At 38.6% G+C, this 18,988-nt stretch overlaps 1 pseudogene; it reads right to left on the bottom strand.

Annotated features, from left to right (window-relative positions):
* Positions 1 to 18,988, bottom strand: part of LOC124975415 (chromodomain-helicase-DNA-binding protein 1-like) — an 89,679-nt pseudogene that overhangs the window by 49,685 nt on the left and 21,006 nt on the right.

The raw sequence follows: 18,988 nt of genomic DNA, 5'->3' as shown, positions 1-18,988 counted from the left end.
TGCACCCCCCGGTCGCTCCAGAACCCAGGAGTTAAGAAGGGGAGGCATTGAGAGACTCGGACTGAAGTGGAGCCACGGGTGAGTCTGCCCACTGGGTAAAGCTCGGCCCGGGTGGCAGGCCCAGATAGAGGTGGCTTATCGGAGCCGGGCAGGGCAGCTAGAGTCATCCACAGGCAGTCCTGCGCACACCGGCGGTGGGCCCCGCCCACACAGCCAGCTTCTCCAGGTTCTCGGAACGGAACTGGCCCGCTAGTGAGAGCCTGTCTGAACAGAGCACGCTCCGAGTCCCGGAGCCCCTGCAGTGCAGTGTACTCCTGCAAAGAACCAGCGGAGAGCCTCGATCTGCAGTCAGCCTCAGGGATAAGGTCAGGGCAGCCGGAGACCTCTTCAGGCGGCTCTGCCCACTCCGGCTGCGGGCTCTCTTCACGGGGCGATCCAAGATGGCGGCCTAGAGGGAGACTGCACCCCCGGTCGCTCCAGAACCCAGGAGTTAAGAAGGGGAGGCATTGAGAGACTCGGACTGAAGTGGAGCCACGGGTGAGTCTGCCCACTGGGTAAAGCTCAGCCTGGGTGGCAGGCCCAGATAGAGGTGGCTTAGCAGAGCCGGGCAGGGCAGCTTGAGTCTTCCCAAGGTAGTCTTCCACACTCCGGCAGTGGGCTCTTCCCACACGGCCAGCTGCACGGTGCAGGCCCACAGTGAGAGCATTTCCGCACAGAGCCAGTTCCAAAACGTGGAACCAGTAGGGGGCTAGGGGCAGTATTCTTCGAATGAGCTGCTTTATCAGATTCCTCCAAGACATCAGGCTACTGAAGGCTGGGAGGTGATACACTGGAAATCTACTGGGACACTATAAGCCAATAGTGGAAAACTGCAATATCTCAGGGTCCCACTGACAACTGACCATTATGAGAAAACAAGGGAAGAAAATGTCCCAAACAAACCTAGATACTACATCAATAAAACCCAATGACAGCAGAGCAGAAGAAATGTCAGAAAGGGAGTTCAGAATGTACGTAATTAAAACGATCAGGGAAGCTAATGAGGAGATGAAAGAGCAAATGCAGGCATTGAAGGAGGAGATGAAAGAGCAAATGCAGGCATTAAATGATCGCACCAATCAGCAGTTAAAAGACCAAATACGGGAAGCAAGAGATCATTTCAATAAAGAGTTAGAGATACTGAAAAAAAACCAAACTGAAATCCTTGAAATGAAGGAAACAATAAACCAAGTTAAAAACTCCATAGAAAGCATAACCAATAGGATAGAACACCTGGAAGACAGAACCTCAGACATTGAAGACAAAATATTTAACCTTGAAAACAAAGTGGAACAAACAGAGAAGATGGTAAGAAATCATGAACAGAATCTCCAAGAACTATGGGATATCATGAAAAGGCCAAATTTGAGAATTATTGGGATTGAGGAAGGCTTAGAGAAACAAACCAAAGGAATGAACAATCTATTCAATGAAATAATAACAGAAAATTTCCCAAATCTGAAGAACAAAATGGAAAACCAAGTACAAGAGGCTTATAGAACTCCAAACATACAAAATTACAACAGACCCACACCAAGGCACATTATTATGAAAATACCTAACATACAAAATAAAGACAGAATTTTAAAGGCCGCGAGAGAAAAGAATCAAATTACATTCAGAGGGAAACCAATAAGAATATCAGCAGATTTTTCAATCCAGACCCTAAAAGCTAGAAGGGCCTGGAACAACATATACCAAGCCCTGAAAGAAAACGGATGCCAACCAAGAATCTTATACCCAGCAAAACTTACCTTCAAATTTGACGATGAAATAAGATCCTTCCATGATAAACAAAAGCTAAAGGAATTTACAAAAAGAAAGCCAGCATTACAGAACATTCTCAGCAAAATATTCCATGAGGAAGAGATGAAAAACAACGATGCAAATCAGCAACAGGAGGCGCTAGCCTAAAGGAATAGCCAAATAAAGGAGAAACCAAATCATGTCAAAAACAAATATGAGTCAATTGACTGGGAATACAAATCATATCACAATAATAACCCTGAATGTTAATGGCCTGAATTCATCAATCAAAAGACACAGACTGGCAGATTGGATTAAAAAGAAAAATCCAACAATATGCTGCCTGCAAGAGACACATCTCATAGAAAGAGACACCCATAGACTAAAGGTGAAAGGATGGGGAAAAACATACCATGCACACGGACACAGCAAAAAAGCTGGAGTATCCATCCTCATCTCAGATAATGTGGACTTCAAACCAAAACTAGTCAGAAGGGATAAAGAAGGACATTACATGCTGCTTAAGGGAAGCATAAATCAGCAAGACATAACAATCATAAATATCTATGCCCCGAACATTGGCTCATCCACGTACGTCAAACAAATCCTTCTCAATTCCAGAAATGAAATAGACCACAACACAATAATACTAGGCGATTTTAACACACCTCTCTCACCACTGGATAGATCTTCCAAACAAAAATTGAATAAAGAAACTATAGATCTCAACAACACAATCAGCAATTTAGACTTAACGGACATATATAGAATATACCATCCAACAAAGAATGAATACACTTTCTTCTCAGCAGCACATGGATCCTTCTCTAAAATAGACCATATTTTATGCCACAAAGCTACTGTTAGTAAATACAAGAAGATAGAGATACTACCTTGTACTCTATCAGATCATAATGGATTGAAATTAGAAATAAATGACAGAATAAAAAACAGAAACTTCTCCAATACCTGGAGACTAAATAATACACTATTATATGATGAATGGATAACAGAAGACATCAGGAGGGAAATTAAAAATTCTTAGAAGTAAACGAGAACAAAGACACATCATATCAAAATCTCTGGGAGACTATGAAAGCAGTACTTAGAGGAAGATTTATTTCATGGGGTGCATTCAAAAAAAGAAGTAGAAATCAACAAATAAACGAGTTAACACTACAGCTCAAAGCACTAGAAAAAGAAGAGCAGACCAATACCAAAAGTAGTAGAAGACAGGAAATAGTTAAAATCAGAGCCGAAATCAACGAAATCGAAACAAAAGAAACAATCGGAAAAATTAATAAAATAAATAGTTGGTTCTTTGAAAAAATAAATAAAATTGATAAACCCTTAGCCACACTAACAAAGAGAAAGAGGGAGAAAACTCAAATTACTAAAATTCGGAATGAACAAGGAAACATCACAACAGACACGAGTGAAATACAAAACATAATTAGAAGCTATTTCGAAAATCTATACTCCAACAAAACAGAAAACCTTGAAGACATCAACAAATTTCTAGAGACATATGAAATACCTAAACTGAACGAGGAGGACATATACAACTTAAATAAACCAATTTCAAGCAATGAAATAGAAGAGGTCATCAAAAGCCTACCAACAAAGAAAAGTCCAGGACCAGATGGGTTCTCAGCCGAGTTCTATAAAACCTTTAAAGAAGAGCTCATTCCAATACTCCTCAAACTATTCCATGAAATAGAAGAGGAGGGAACCCTACCAAACTCGTTCTATGAAGCCAATATCACCCTGATACCTAAACCAGACAGAGACACATCAAGGAAAGAAAATTTCAGACCAATATCCTTAATGAACATCGATGCAAAAATTCTCAACAAAATTTTAGCAAATCGCATACAAATATATATTAAAAAGATAGTGCACCACGATCAAGTGGGTTTTATCCCAGGGATGCAAGGTTGGTTCAACATTCGGAAATCAATAAATGTCATTCACCATATCAACAGACTTAAAGTTAAGAATCACATGATTATTTCAATAGATGCAGAAAAAGCATTTGATAAAATACAGCATCCCTTCATGCTCAAAACACTAGAAAAAATTGGGGTAATGGGAACATTCCTAAACATTATAAAGGCCATCTACGCTAAGCCCATGGCTAATATCATTCTAAATGGTGAAAAACTGAAAGCGTTCCCCCTAAAAACTGGAACAAGGCAGGGATGCCCTCTTTCACCGCTTCTATTCAACATCGTCCTTGAGACTCTAGCCAGAGCAATCAGACAAACCAAAGAAATTAAAGGGATACGAATAGGAAAAGAAGAACTCAAACTATCCCTGTTTGCTGATGACATGATTATATATTTAGAGGACCCTGGAAATTCCACCAGAAAACTTTTAGAATTCATAAGTGAATTCAGTAAAGTAGCAGGTTACAAGATCAATGCTCATAAATCCAATGCATTTTTATACATAAGTGATGAATCTTCAGAAAGAGAAATTAGGAAAACTACTCCATTCACAATAGCATCGAAAAAAATAAAATACTTGGGAATCAATCTCACAAAAGAGGTGAAAGACCTCTACAATGAGAACTACAGAACACTAAAGAAAGAAATTCAAGAAAACCTTAGAAGATGGAAAGATCTCCCATGTTCCTGGATAGGCAGAATTAATATTGTCAAAATGGCTATACTACCTAAAGTTCTATACAGATTCAATGCAATTCCAATTAAAATCCCAATGATGTACCTCGCAGAAATAGAGCAAGCAATTATGAAATTCATCTGGAAGAATAAAAAACCTAGAATAGCTAAAGCAATCCTCAGTAGCAAGAGCGAAGCAGGGGGTATTGCAATACCAGATCTTCAACTCTACTACAAAGCAATAGTAACAAAAACGGCATGGTATTGGTACCAAATAGACAGGTAGATCAATGGTACAGAATAGAGGACATGGACACAAACCCAAATAAATACAATTTTCTCATACTAGACAAAGGTTCCAACAATATGCAATGGAGAAAAGATAGCCTCTTCAACTAATGGTGCTGGGAAAACTGGAAAACTATATGCAATAGAATGAAACTAAACCCCTATCTCTCACCCTACACAAAACTCAACTCAAAATGGATCAAGGACCTCGGAATCAGACCAGAGACCCTGCATCTTATAGAAGAAAAAGTAGGTCCAAATCTTCAACTTGTTGGCTCAGGATCAGATTTCCTTAACAGGACTCCCATAGCACAAGAAATGAAAGCAAGAATAAACAACTGGGATAGATTCAAACTAAAAAGCTTTCTCTCAGCAAAGGAAACTATCAGAAATGTGAAGAGAGAGCCTACAGAGTGGGAGAATATCTTTGCCAACCATACCTCAGATAGAGCGCTAATTTCCAGAATCTATAAAGAACTCAAAAAACTCTACACGAAGAATACAAATAATCCAATCAACAAATGGGCTAAGGAAATGAACAGACACTTCACAGAAGAAGATGTACAAGTAATCACCAGATATATGAAAAAATGTTCAACATCCCTAGTAATAAGGGAAATGCAAATCAAAACCACCCTAAGATTTCATCTCACCCCAATTAGAATGGCGATTATCAAGAATACAAGCAACAATAGGTGTTGGCGAGGATGTGGTGAAAAAGGAACACTCATACATTGCTGGTGGGGTTGCAAATTAGTGCAACCACTCTGGAAAGCAGTGTGGAGATTCCTCAGAAAGCTTGGAATGGAAACACCATTTGACCCAGCTATCCCACTCCTTGGCCTATACCCAAAGGACTTAAAATCAGCATACTACAGAGATACAGCCACATCAATGTTCATTGCTGCTCAATTCACCATAGCCAGATTGTGGAACCAACCTAGATGCCCTTCAGTTGATGAATGGATAAAGAAACTGTGGCATATTTATACAATGGAATATTACTCCGCAATGAAGAATGATAAAATTATGGCATTTGTAGGCAAATGGTCGAAATTGGAGAATATCATGCTAAGTGAGATAAGCCAATATCAAAAAACTAAAGGACAAATGATCTCGCTGATAAGCGGATGAGGACATATAATGGGGGGTGGGAGGGGCTAGCATTAGGTTTAGGGTTAGGTTTAGAGTTAGGCTAAGGAGAGCAGTAAGAATGAAGGAAAGAAGGACTGTGTAGAGGGAAAAGAGGGGGGGGAGGGGTGGGAGGGGTGGGGGGGAGGGGAAAAATATAATAAACATCATTACCCTATGTAAACGTAAAAAAAATAAATAAATAAAAAAAAATATAGGGGTTTATACAATTATGGTTAAGCAACTGTTAGAGTATTGTACTACGTTATACAGTCTAAATTTTTCTTTAAAAGCTAAATTTGGTAAGATAAGTGTCAAGGTAATTGTGAAATGGTCACTCTTTGTATATTAAATGTGTTCATATTTTCCAGGTATACAAGTTTTTGAAACAGGGAATTTATCAAGCTGCTATTTTCCAAACTAAACTTGTCTGTAATGGTACCCAATAAAACTCTCTTACCCTACCCTGAAGCAGTAGCTCAAGTAATCTTAAAGACACTTAAATCATCTATCACAGTGCTTGGAATTCATCCAGCTACTATCATTATTCCCTATGATAAGCATCAACTTTCTTGGTTATGTAATTTCATGGATTCTTGGACTGTTGTTAGATGCTCCACTCAAGCTAACTTTGATATTCACTACCCTAAACATCCTTATATACAACAACCTATTCCTAAGGCTCCTGTGATTTTCACTGATGGATCCAAAACAGGGACTGGAGCTATTTGTTATCAAGATAAAGTCCAAATATTCCTTTTCCCTAACTCTTCTGCTCAACAACAGAACTCTTAACAGTTCTTGAAGTTTTTAAAATGTTCCCTAATATTCCATTCAATGTTTACTCAGATAGTTTATATGTAGTTCAAGCTCTCAGTAACTTAGAATGTGCAGGGCTTATTGCCTCAAACTCCACTATTTTTCATCCTTTATGGACTTTAATGTGCACATCTCACCCTCAAAAATACTCTTTATAAACAAAAAGGGGGAATAGGGGAGACCTTCAGGTCCCCTAAAGATATACTTTCTCTTTGCCTCTTTATTTTAGATTTTTTAACTCTGGATAATGAGGGTCACTCTGCCGCTGAGAGACATGGCAATCATAAACAACATGATAGAGTGACGGTAAAATGGAAGGATGTTCTTACAGGAAAATGGAACGGCCCGGACCCGGTGCTTTACTGGAGCCGTGGCTCGGTTTGTGTGTTTCCACAGGATAAAACATCGCCTATCTGGGTTCCTGAATGACTAACTCAACCAGGGCTAATACTATCAACAAGTAGCCTTTCCCCCCTTGACAACCTCTTTTTAGTCTCTTAGGAGGAACAGTTCAATTATGTACCTTTCCACCTACCCCAGTTTGTGTGTTTCCCCCTTTTTTATGTTTCTGCTAACTAACAAAACAACTGCTTCTCTCAATTGTACTTCAGATTTGTGCTATCTCTCAATGTTGGAATGCTTCTAGGTTCCCGTTGGCAGTCTTAATGTGTGTCCCTACCTTCCCACCAGTCCCAGTCTCTGTTACAGATGCGGAATTGCCAGTGTTACTATCAAGAAACAGGAGACATTTTGGCATCACAGCAGCCATGGTCACCACGGTAGCAGTCTCTGCAGCGGCAGCCACAACCACAGCAGCAGCATTGACACAACCATACAGACAGCAGCAACAATCACTTGGCCGAAAATACAGCTGCAGCCTTACAGACTAAAGAGACCCTAAACCAACATCTAACAGCAGGTATACTCCTTGTAAATCAAAGAGTGGACTTACTACAAGAACAAGTGGATATCTTGCAAAAACTTTTGGGACTGGGATGTGTTTATTCTTTAAGAGCAGTGTGTGTCACCCCTATTGCTTATAATAACCTTAGTTCTGTGGTTATGTTATCTAAAAATCTCTATGTCTACCTTACTGGTAATTGGTCATCTACGTTTGATAATTTAGCCAGTCAGCCATGAGCTGAAATACTCAGAGTCAATGCCACCAGGGTTCAAGTTGCATCAGTATCTAAAACCCTGGGATTGACAAAACAGTGGACTGGAACAGTAGCTGTTCTGATTATTATCTGCTTAGGGATAGCCTATGTTATATGCAGCCAAATCAGATCTCGTCAAGATGCTGATGTCATCAATGGGCTATAGTACAGACTTTGACAGCCATTGAGACAGGCACATCCCCCCAAGTATGGCTAAGCATGCTGGACCAGTAGTCAAAGACGAGTAAGATCTGTGGAAATGCATACCAACCTAAGACAGTGTTCTGATGCCTGGAGGTCAGAATTCCAATGACGGGTAAGGATGTAATTAGCCATGGACAACCTAAGACAGGCATGGTCCCAAGTCATCTTTTTCTTTTTTTAAAGAATAAGGGGGAGATGTCAGGGGCAGGCTCTGAGGGCCCCAGAGCCGCACTGTGGCCTGATCTCTAAGATGGTGACTGGCAGCTTGCCAGACATAGCTACACTCATATACAAGTTTTAGGAAGTAACTGTGGTTGGCTGTTGTTCATGAGGCAATCCTGGTATCTGCCTGGAGACCGTTCCTTGATAGGCTGACTTTCCTGGTAGTCTACTCTCTGATAGGCTGATGTTCTCAATATAAGTCTGAGACTTGTGGAATAAAGCCCTTTTGGTTCCTGTGATCAAGAAGAGCGTATGTGTTGTGATTGTCCCCGCGGGTGGTGGGCAATCATAGCTGTACCATGAAATTTCACCTTATGTGTGAAATGCAATAGCTGTTATTATGTTGAGTCTCCAATCAAGTTTGATTAGTATTTTAATGTAAACACCCACTATGACCACTAGCAGCAGCATAAGCTAATGCCATCTGTCCAAAGTTATCTGCAGCAGAGACATCAATACCTCTCTGGAGAAGCAGCTCAACCATGTGTTCTTATTTGTGTTCCAGAGCAAACATGAGGTAGAGTTATTTGAACAGCCTATTTATATATTTTTTCCAATTCAACATCTTAATTTAGAGATAGTAATAGGCATAAACAACTTGGGAGAGCAAATATTTAATTTTGCAAATCACCTCAAAGTCTAAAAGGAAAAAAAAATCTTTTCCAAATGGAGGAGAAGTTACACACATTAAATGAGAAAGCAGGAAGAAAGGGGTCACAGTCACATAAAACTAGCTGATGATAGAACTCAATCACAATCAGTTCTTCTGAATCCTTTTCTAACAGTACTTTACCCACACAATATCATCCTAAGTGTCCACTCCTCTCTTATTCCATTGTTCTGTTTTTCTTCTTACCTTTAATTTCCCCTGCCAGCTCATATACTTTTCTTGGCTCAGCTGACAATGCTTCCAGAACTGTGAATAAGCCAACTCTGTCCCAGTGGCAAGAGTCATCTGATGGAAGAAAGAAAATTTTCATCATAAAAGGTAAAGCCCACAATTTAGAGAAACAAAAGCACACAAAATAGGCTTGTAGAAGAATGATTTTTCAAACTGAAGGAAAGCTTTATCTGATCTCCTAGGAGAATCATAGTTGAATTCTCAAATATTTTCAGGTTTTCTGAAAGATATACCTGGTCATTGGAACAGAAAGACATCTAAAAAATGAGTGTTATGAATGAGAAAAATCTCTGGTGGGTCTATAACACTGGGGGAGGTGAATATGGAAGGGTGGAGAGTGGGGGGAACAAAGCAATGAGCAAGTGCTGTTAATATCATGGCATACAACTCCCACTTTACAGGTCAGGAAGAGGAAAAGTTAAATGACTCATTCAAGTTTTCATTAACATAGTGGGTTAGCACCTTGTATTTATACTCATTTATACCACAAATATTTGTTTACATGTATTACATGTCAAACATCATCTAGGTACTGGAGCTACTGCAGTGCACATATACACATACACAATCCTCTTCTATTGAGCTTATTTTCTAACTGAAGGAGATAAACAGATATATATGTTAACATATGAGGAGTTGATAAAGCTAAGTAGGGTAGAAAGAGGGCAAAGAGTAACAGAGGGGGCATGTGAACTGTTCTATATGAGGTGATCAGGTAAGACCTTTCTGAGAGGCAGACATTTAAATAATGCTTGATGTGATTAGAGAAAATAAGGTTCCAGGCAGAGGATACAGAACATGCAGAGGTTGTTGTCACCACCCATGGCAACAGTTGCACAGGTATTTATCGGAGGGGCCTGGAAATAAACTATTTTTCCTATATTCACTAATTTATAGAGGAAGAGAGACTTTGAGAGAAAGATAGACTTTGCTTAAAGGAAGAGAAACTTTGCTTATCAGGAAGAGAGACTTTGCTTAGAGGAAGAGAGTCTTTGCTTAGAGGAAGAGAAACTTTGCTTAGAGAAAAAGTTTTAGAGAAAGAGGCTTCTACGCTTATCAGAGACCTATTTCTTCTTAGTGCTGCTGCATCTTCTTAAAGGTACATCCTGCATCCTGTGAACTAAGGGTAGGTATATCTGAGGTGCTTCTTTTCAGAGGTGCTTTCTATCTGCTTGCCGCTTCTTCTTCTTCCTTTATGCTAATGGCTACTACTCCACTTCTTTCTGCTAGCTGCTGCTCTTTCTGTCACGCCTTACTCCTTGCCACTTATCTCTGCTGCTGCTCCTTACTGTCGCTCCTTACTCCTTACTCCCACATCCCCGCCCACCACCTGCCTGTATTCCCTCCAGGAGGTGGAGGGCAGGGCCACACCAGTTGTAATCAGGCGAGAAGCCAGCTGCCCCATCACAACAAGGATCAAAAATGAGCACGCCCAAGCAGGTGCACTCAGGAACACCTGTGCATGTGTTGTGCACATGGACTTAACTGAATATGCAGTGATAAATTACCTGAGTGCACTTATGGCAATTAACCTCCTCACTGCCGATGTAATCAGGCACTGTTCTGGCTGGCACAGCCCCCAACAGTTGTGAGGTGGAAACACAGGGAGTTTCTGAGAGAATGCATTTTTCTTCTAAAATGTAGCCTCATTTCACCATCTTAAAAAACTTATGCAGAGAATAAGACAGATATTATCCCATTAATATAGATTAGGAAGCTCATGCTTAGGGAAAGTAGGTAACTCAATCAGGTAAACCAAAAAGCCAAGAGTCAAATTCGTGTCTACTGATTCTACGATTCATGCTTTTTTGACCATATGACATTGCACTGGGACAAGCACCCTTAAGTCATGATTTAGACTCATCTTCTCAATTTCCTGGCACCATAAAGACTGAGGCACATTCCCTGTCCCACACCATTTCTTATACATATACAGTGCACCATGAGAGCATCCTCTGTCACTGTCTGAGTGTGCATGACATCACCACTAACATACTTGATGGAGATTGAGTCTGTGTCATCATAACCCAATTAGGGAGCACTCTCATCTTCCCCATCCTCAAGTTCCTCAGACTTGCTCTTCTAAGAGGGCAAGCAGAATGATTGGTAATTGTTGGACTCCCACCAAGCCATCCTTTAACTCAACAGAGAGAAAAAAAATTAGCCACTTCTTGGAGCACATTTTGCACTGCTATTCACAAAAAAATAACTACCAAGTAAAATGTAATTAGAAACACCCTGACTAAAGTTTTGCCATGTCTATTTCCTGCCACTCCAACATTCGACATGGCTTTCTTGGAGTACAGGATCCAACACTTGACATGGTCTGTTGGAATAGAGGACTGAAAACTTGACATGATTCTGTTGACCATCCTCCCTCTTGGGGGCCATAGGTGTGGCATGTCTCCATGTGTAGTTGCTTTTTATTATTAATAAACAATATAACATTAGAAGCTAATTGGAAAACATTGAGAAGGTTTTACTGTATTGGGACACAAAATAGTGCACACTGAAAATTTAGCAGTAATACATAAATAAATAGATGAAAATAAACAATTGTAGCTGTGCTCAAGATTAAAGGAGACTGTGATTGCTTTAGTATAATAATAGATGGATAAAGAGGCATTCCACTGAGCTTGGATGTGGCGTTTGGCCTTTGTAGATTTCCTAGTTTTAATAGTTGATTCTGGAGATAGTTTACATAATAAAAACATTTAGGTTAGTCATACATATAACTTGTGTTTTTCCTATGTTTAGTCTAATTCTTTGAGAATCAGAATAAGATTGTAGTCTGCCAATATATAAAATTAGAATAGACAAAATATTAAGTATAAATTGATTTTTTTTTTTTTTGCCCTTTAATAATAGTAAAATCTGTTAAACACTGGAATTCATGGTGGGGGTGGTTTCTCAGAAAATCTAGTGATGTGTTTGTTCTGAAGATTGAAGGCTGGCAGATCATGGTGCCCTCTGTTTAGCTGGGATACAAGTTTTTTTTAGTTTAGCTGGGAGACAGATTGTTTTAATCTAGCTGGGAAATAAGGTTGTTTTAGTCTGGACTATCATACAGAGTGAATGTGTACTTTGGGAAGAAGCATAGATTGTACTTTTGAAGGTTTTTCTTGTTTTAAACTAACCATAAAATGATATAATCATTTTATAAACATAAAATGATATAATCATTACTAAAGAAAGAATCTATAAAAAGACTGGCAGAAAAATAAAGATTCAGAATCAGCCTCAGAACACTTGGTGTCTCTGTGTGCTGTTTCTCCACTATACTGAAGCCTCCCATCCACCTATGATCCCCGACCCCTGCTAGGGCTGGACCCTGCAAAGATTTTTGCTCATTTGTAAATAAACAAGTTTTACTCATTAGCCGCTCTCCTGATTACACTTCAATAATGATCATCCACCAAATGTCCCTGTTTTTAAGAACATGACTAAAATGGACTGTTAAATTAATGGTTCCACATTGGCTACAATAAAACCTTTAAAATTTCTTGTTTCAATAGAAAGCATCTTCTCTGCTTTAGGCACTGAAGTCTTCTCACTAAAGTAGACTAAATGTTAAAGCTGAATCTTTTAAAAAAGTGTGGTGGTGCAAACTTGTGATCCTAGCTACTCAGGAAACTAAGACAGGAGGATCACAAGTTGGAGGCCAAGTAAACAACTTAGTGAGACCCTGTTCTAAATAAAAAAAATAAAAAGGACTGGAGAAATAGATCAGTGGTAGAGTGCCCCTGGGTTCAAACAGTAGTTAAAAAAAAAAAAAAAGTATTCTGCTACCAACAGGAACTAGCAGATTGATAAGTTTTTAAATTTTTAAGTGATTCTAGTGGAGAAGACCAAAATATCTATGTCACTGGAAATGACAGTACTCTCTAGCATACTTTTTCTTATGTTCAGCTTCTTCCTTTTCCCTATTCTTTTCCTCTATTAGTCTCTTTCTCTTGGCTGCTGCTTCTTTCTTTTTTTCTGTCTTTCCTCCATTTCTTCTGGGCTCAGAATATTCTTCTTTTTGGTAGACCCCTCCAAGAGGCCTGGGATAAGAACCTGCAGGAAGGAAAAGATCAAAAGCCAGGAAGGTCAGGATCTTCCTCTTCCTCCATGAGTTTCATTTATCCCCAAAGCAGACTCTCTACAGAGACAACATGCTTAGGCTTTCACAAAACACTGTATCCCTGTGTGGTGGACACAGGCAGTAAGATACTTCAATTTACTGTTCATATTATGAATCTAATTGGCATGGTGGCCACTGAGTTCTAAGTTCAGCCAAAGTACTCACATGGATAGTACAGTCATTTTGATTCATTTCATGAGCAATAAGGTAATTCAAAATAGATATTTTCCCCTTGATTGAAAGCATACATTGTAGGATATCATTTAAAGTTTAAACAATTTTAACATAAAACTTTCTATAAATGTACAATTTATTTTAATACAGAGAATTTTAGCATGATTATCTTAATGATAGATAACATTTAGAAAGTACATTTTAAGCACCAACACTGTGAACATTACATAAATAATTTGTGATTGCCATCTTCTCTTAATGAATTAGAATCATGATTATTGACAACAGGATATGATATTTTGATTTAATATGGTGATCCCTTTAGGGGTGGTTTAGAAGAGGGACAGAGCTGCTTTTACCTACACTAAATTGTACAATATACTCACCTTATTAATGTTTTTTATCCTAGATTTTTACATAGCTTTTATACTAGGGTTCAGTTAATTTGTTACATTTCAAGAGACACTTATTTCTTAAATCATCATAAGAGAACAAAAAAATGATACTGGATCATTTTTGGTTCTTTTATAGAAAGAAAGTTTGGAAGAATTTATGATCTCACACAAATTAACAGCATTTACACTGCCTTTATTTTGGAGTAACCGACCCTCTTGACTTTTTTTTTCAAAAGATTTTTCTGAAGATTCACCAGTGGTTCAAAGGATTTTCTATCTTCCTTACTGGGCTCTTTAGAATAATCTTTACCATCAAATAAATACATATGGTTGTCTAAGAATATAAAACACAGAGTGAGAAATGTTAAGACATTGAAAAATAGGTTAATGCTATTCAAATAATAACTAGGTGAATAAGAGAATAGCCCATACTCTAAATGGGTGAAGACCAGCTTGTGAGGAAGGCATTTCATTTCCTGTTGCACCAATACTGATGAGTTTAGGTTCTAAACATGTTCACTTTTCAAAGGACAGAGTATTGGCTTAAACTCTTTTTGTCCACCCAACATGATGTGGGAATCTCTGCTTAATCCCTCTACACTGCTGAGTCTCAAATCATTCATGCATTCCACAAATATTCCCAGTGCAAATCTCCCTGACTTTTAAGATCCCCTAATAAAATCTCAACAATTTTAGTCCAAACACACTTTTAATACTCAACTCTTTTTCCCTTTTTCTATAATATTAAAAGGAACAAGGGGCAAATCTATAAGAAATTTTACAAAGTCACAAAAAATAATTCCTTATATTTATAATATTCTCTGTAGACCTCACAAAGGATCTTCATGTTTCTTACCTCAATCCTGGTATAACTAACCCCACTTATGAAAGAGGAAACTGAGATTCACACAGGGATTAAAGGGTTCCTTAATTCTCTCTGCTACAAAATGAATAAGGTAGGTTTTTCTGATTATAAGGTAAGTATGTTCTTTTTAGTAGATTAGTGTGTATAGAAAATTAGAGAGAAAACAATCTTGCAAATAATTATGGCAAAAACAACAAGGAAATAGTTTGATTTTTTTCCTTAATTTTTGCAGTACTTGGGATCAAACCCAGGGACTCACACTTGCTAGGTAAAAGCTCCACCACTGAGTGACACAGCCAGCTGATATAGTACTCTTAAGTAGCACTTTATACTATCAGAGCAATTTCACATCTATTACCACATTTGATTTTTGCAGCTGTGTAAAGGAGTAAGGAAGATATTAATAGCATTATTTTACAGATGCAGACACAAAAGTCCAATGTGGTTGCGTGATCTGCCAAGATCATGAATCAAGTGATAAAAAACCAAGACCAGTAACCACAGAGAGGTAAGATAATGATTCAAAAGTGAAGCGTATTTAATAACACATGTTATCAAATAATGTATTTTCACAGCATTATGAAATCAACTCAAAGTATGTTTTCCCTAGAGAGTATGAAAACAAAATATTTTCATTCTCTAGAGATCAATTGCTTCACACTTATATCCAAATCTAACCAGGTGTAATACTAATTGGCATTTGCTACTTAAATCAGCAGGGGGCATTCAGTGAGGCACTCTATCAACAAGTGGAAAAAATAAAGAGCTGAGATGTGTCAAATATGATCAACATATATAGCATCAAACTGCATGAAATTCTCAATTTACCATGTAAATATTCTTTTTAAAAAAACTTTAGCATTAAAGGAAAAGAAACCTTACTTTTTACTTAAATTTGATTGGGCTGCTATAATTACTAATCTTTAATGTTTATTTACATTATTTTTAATGATGCTCCATGTATTTAGTCTGTTTCTAATAGGCAGCTGGAGCCCACAGGTCTAGACCCTCATCTGTATCCTGCCAGAGGAATCATTTATCATCACAAAGAGAACCAGGACATGGTCATTGAAGACAACATTCCAGAATTTAATCAAACTGGAGAATTTTTTGGCAGTTAGATTGTCTGGAAAAATACCTTTTTTTAGGCAGGTGAAGATATACAATCATCTTTCTAAAAACACTGCAATTTTATTTTGTTCTAGCAAATAAAATTAATATAGATGACTAAAGAAAAGTGTGCAAACTTGATACTAAGGTCATCAAATATAACTTAAAATTATGACCATACACATTTATTTTTTCTCTCACCTGAAACAGCTAAATGACAATAAATGGATTACCGAAACGCTGTATGAGGCAATGGTATGTTAAAATGTTCACAAACTCTTTGGAAAATGAAAACAGTTTAAGAAGAGCTGGGGAACCAAAACACAGGTATCCAGCTGGGACTAACTAGAGGAATAGAAACCCTCTGAATACTCTAAAAGCCTAGACTCATGGTCCTTACAGGGCACCATGACATGGGGGAACTGAAGGGATCCACACACCAAGTAATGGGAGCACCATGAGCTCTTGGATCCCTGTATTTTCAAATTAAACAATTTTTCTGTAATGGTTTATCTTCCAAGAATGATAAAAGAGGACTCGTCTAAGGATAAAATGAGTTGTCTAGTTATGTCTTCAAATCTGGGTGTCTGGAAAGACTCCCCCAGTGCAAAAGATGACTTGCCAACCAGTGCTGCTGGCATGAGGCCCAAAGGCTGTCCACCTGCTTACAATAGAACTATCTGTCAGCTTTGGGGCATTTCACCAGCACCCTGATCAGAAAGTCACAGGACACAAGATGTTTCAGGAAAACTGCTAGTAAGATCAAGGGATTCTTTTTGAAAAAAGAAGAGGAAGAGGAAGAATTGCACCAATCAACAAGAATAATGAAACCACCCCTAATCAAAGCCTACTACAAAATTAGGAATCAGAAACTACTCTAAACTTCCATTTGTAGGTAAGTAGAGAAATGAACATCCCAAACCACGTGAGCCAACTCTGAAGTGCTCACTTGTCTGGGTAGGCAGACAGAGATTGCATAGGAGAAAGACAGTGGGTTTCTAGTAGTGCCAGAGGAAATTTATTCTCCAAAATGAGAATCACACTCAAAATGGGAAAACAATGAGGATGGGTCTGAGTCCTGGTAGATCACAGCAGTGCCTACTAAAGAATCAAAAGAGAAAGGCCAGAAAGTCGATGCATTTAAAAATTTGAGGAAAAACTGCTTTTAGGTGAGAAAGAGGTAATTTAAAAAGGGAGGCATCCTTTGACAATTTTATGGCAAAGAGAAAGAAAGAAGCAAAGAGTAAAAATTGAGAATTACAAAACCAAAAGCCCTTCCCAGCCCACTCCCTACCAGTAAAGGAAGCACCACCTACTGAAACCATGGTGCTTCTCTGTATTGGTTGGAGAAGAAACTCTTCTTTGTGGGGTTAGGGGTTCTGGGATTGAACTCAGGGGCACTCAGTCTCTGAGTCAGATCCCCAGCTGTATTTTGTATTTTACTTAGAGACAGGGTGTCACTGAGTTGTTTAGTGCCTTGCTTTTGCTGAGGCTGACTTTGAACTCAGGATCCTCCTGCCTCTGCTTCTGAGCCACTTGGATTAAAGACATGCACCACCATGCTCAGCTAGAAGGAACTCTTGAATTAAGAAGCTCAGTAAGAACCCTCTCACTCCAGGCCATATTGACAACCTATAACTGCTGATACAGGAAAACAGTCATTTTAAAAGTTATGCAATATTAGGGAGCATGATACAAAGTCATTATGTGAAAAGAAAAGACAAAAAACAAAACCGTAAAATCCCTTCAAATCTGAATTTCAAAAATTTCAGAAAAGGATAAAAAGAAAAATATTGGTACTAGGGCTATAGCTTAGTATCTGAGCATTTGCCTATCTGAGCATGTGTGAGGCATTGGGTTTGATCCTTAGCACTGCATTCAAAAAGTAAATAAACAAAATAAAGGCATGCTGTCCATCTACATCTACAAAAAAATGCTTTAAAAATACATATTTTAACCAAATTTGAAGAAAAAAGAAAAAGGAAGACAAATAATCTACACCTCATGGGTCTTATGAAGGTTAAATGGAAAAAGATATAAAGCACATGACATAGTTGGCAGCGCTGTTGATGAACCCACAAAAAATGCCCATAAATATTAGCTACAAGTAAAAAAATCTATTGAGAAGAGAAATCATTGGGCATAGCATCATCATAAAGATAGCATGCTTCTCAAATAAAAACCAGATAAGATGTCTGCACCAAGAGAGAAAAGCTACAAACTGAACCCTTGATGACAGGACCATATACATTAATATCATGACTTGGATTCAAAGTTCAGTCACATGGGAACAGCCAGATATATTTTCAATTTCTTGGATCAAGAAGCTTAAAGAATGTGCTCAAGATGACAATAAGACTGGGTAGGAAAAAGAGGTCCCAGGGTGTAGGATACAGGACTTCCTATGGAGATGCATAACACTCATGCCCTAGCTTGAGGTGACTGTGCCATTTGCTCACCCTAACCCCCAAATCACTTCCTTCCTACTGCTTTCTGCTCCCTCTTCCAGCTGCAGGCAAGGCATCTGAGACCCACAGGCCACTTTTTTTATCCCAGGGTGGACTCCAGGTCTATCTCGTCCATGGTGCTCCCCTTAGAAGACAGCAGTTTATCAAAGCCAAATTTGAGTATTTCACTCAACTTGAATGGAGAAAACAAAAAATCCAGTAGTTCTCATGAAAACAAAGATCAGGATGTGGTGATCTGCTGAGTGGCTAAGTGACACCAAGCACATTCCTTCCCTTGTGAACTTTCTTCTCTCCCATGGCAAATGACTTGAACCAGGCTATTGTGGGGTTAGATGAGGAATAAGCATAAATGTGATAAACGATCGCCAGAGCTATTGATTTTGATAATTATCTATAAATGCAAGAAAAAAATTGTTAGCCACCAATTTCTTTTATTTTGGGGGGATGGTAAGAATAAAATGATTTCCTGCATCTTCTATAGCACCTCTCACCAGCAATTTTTTCCAAGTACTTCCAGCAGTCCTGTGAGAAGTCAGAGACCCTGTTAGCTACCTTCCTACCTCTCCCATTGTCAAAATTCTTAGAAAGAGAAGATGCCACTCAGTACTTCACTTCATAATAAGCTGACTCCTTTCCTTTGTCAAATTGCTTTCCTACCTCACTACTTTATGGAACCCTGAAGAGTCCTGTGCACTCCCTATCCTGCCCTTTCCTCTCACTCC

This window comes from Sciurus carolinensis, unplaced genomic scaffold, assembly GCF_902686445.1.
Source record: "Sciurus carolinensis unplaced genomic scaffold, mSciCar1.2, whole genome shotgun sequence".
Lineage (NCBI taxonomy): Eukaryota > Metazoa > Chordata > Mammalia > Rodentia > Sciuridae > Sciurus > Sciurus carolinensis.
Note: the sequence above shows the minus strand (reverse complement) of the source record. Positions and strands in the feature narration are given on the sequence as shown.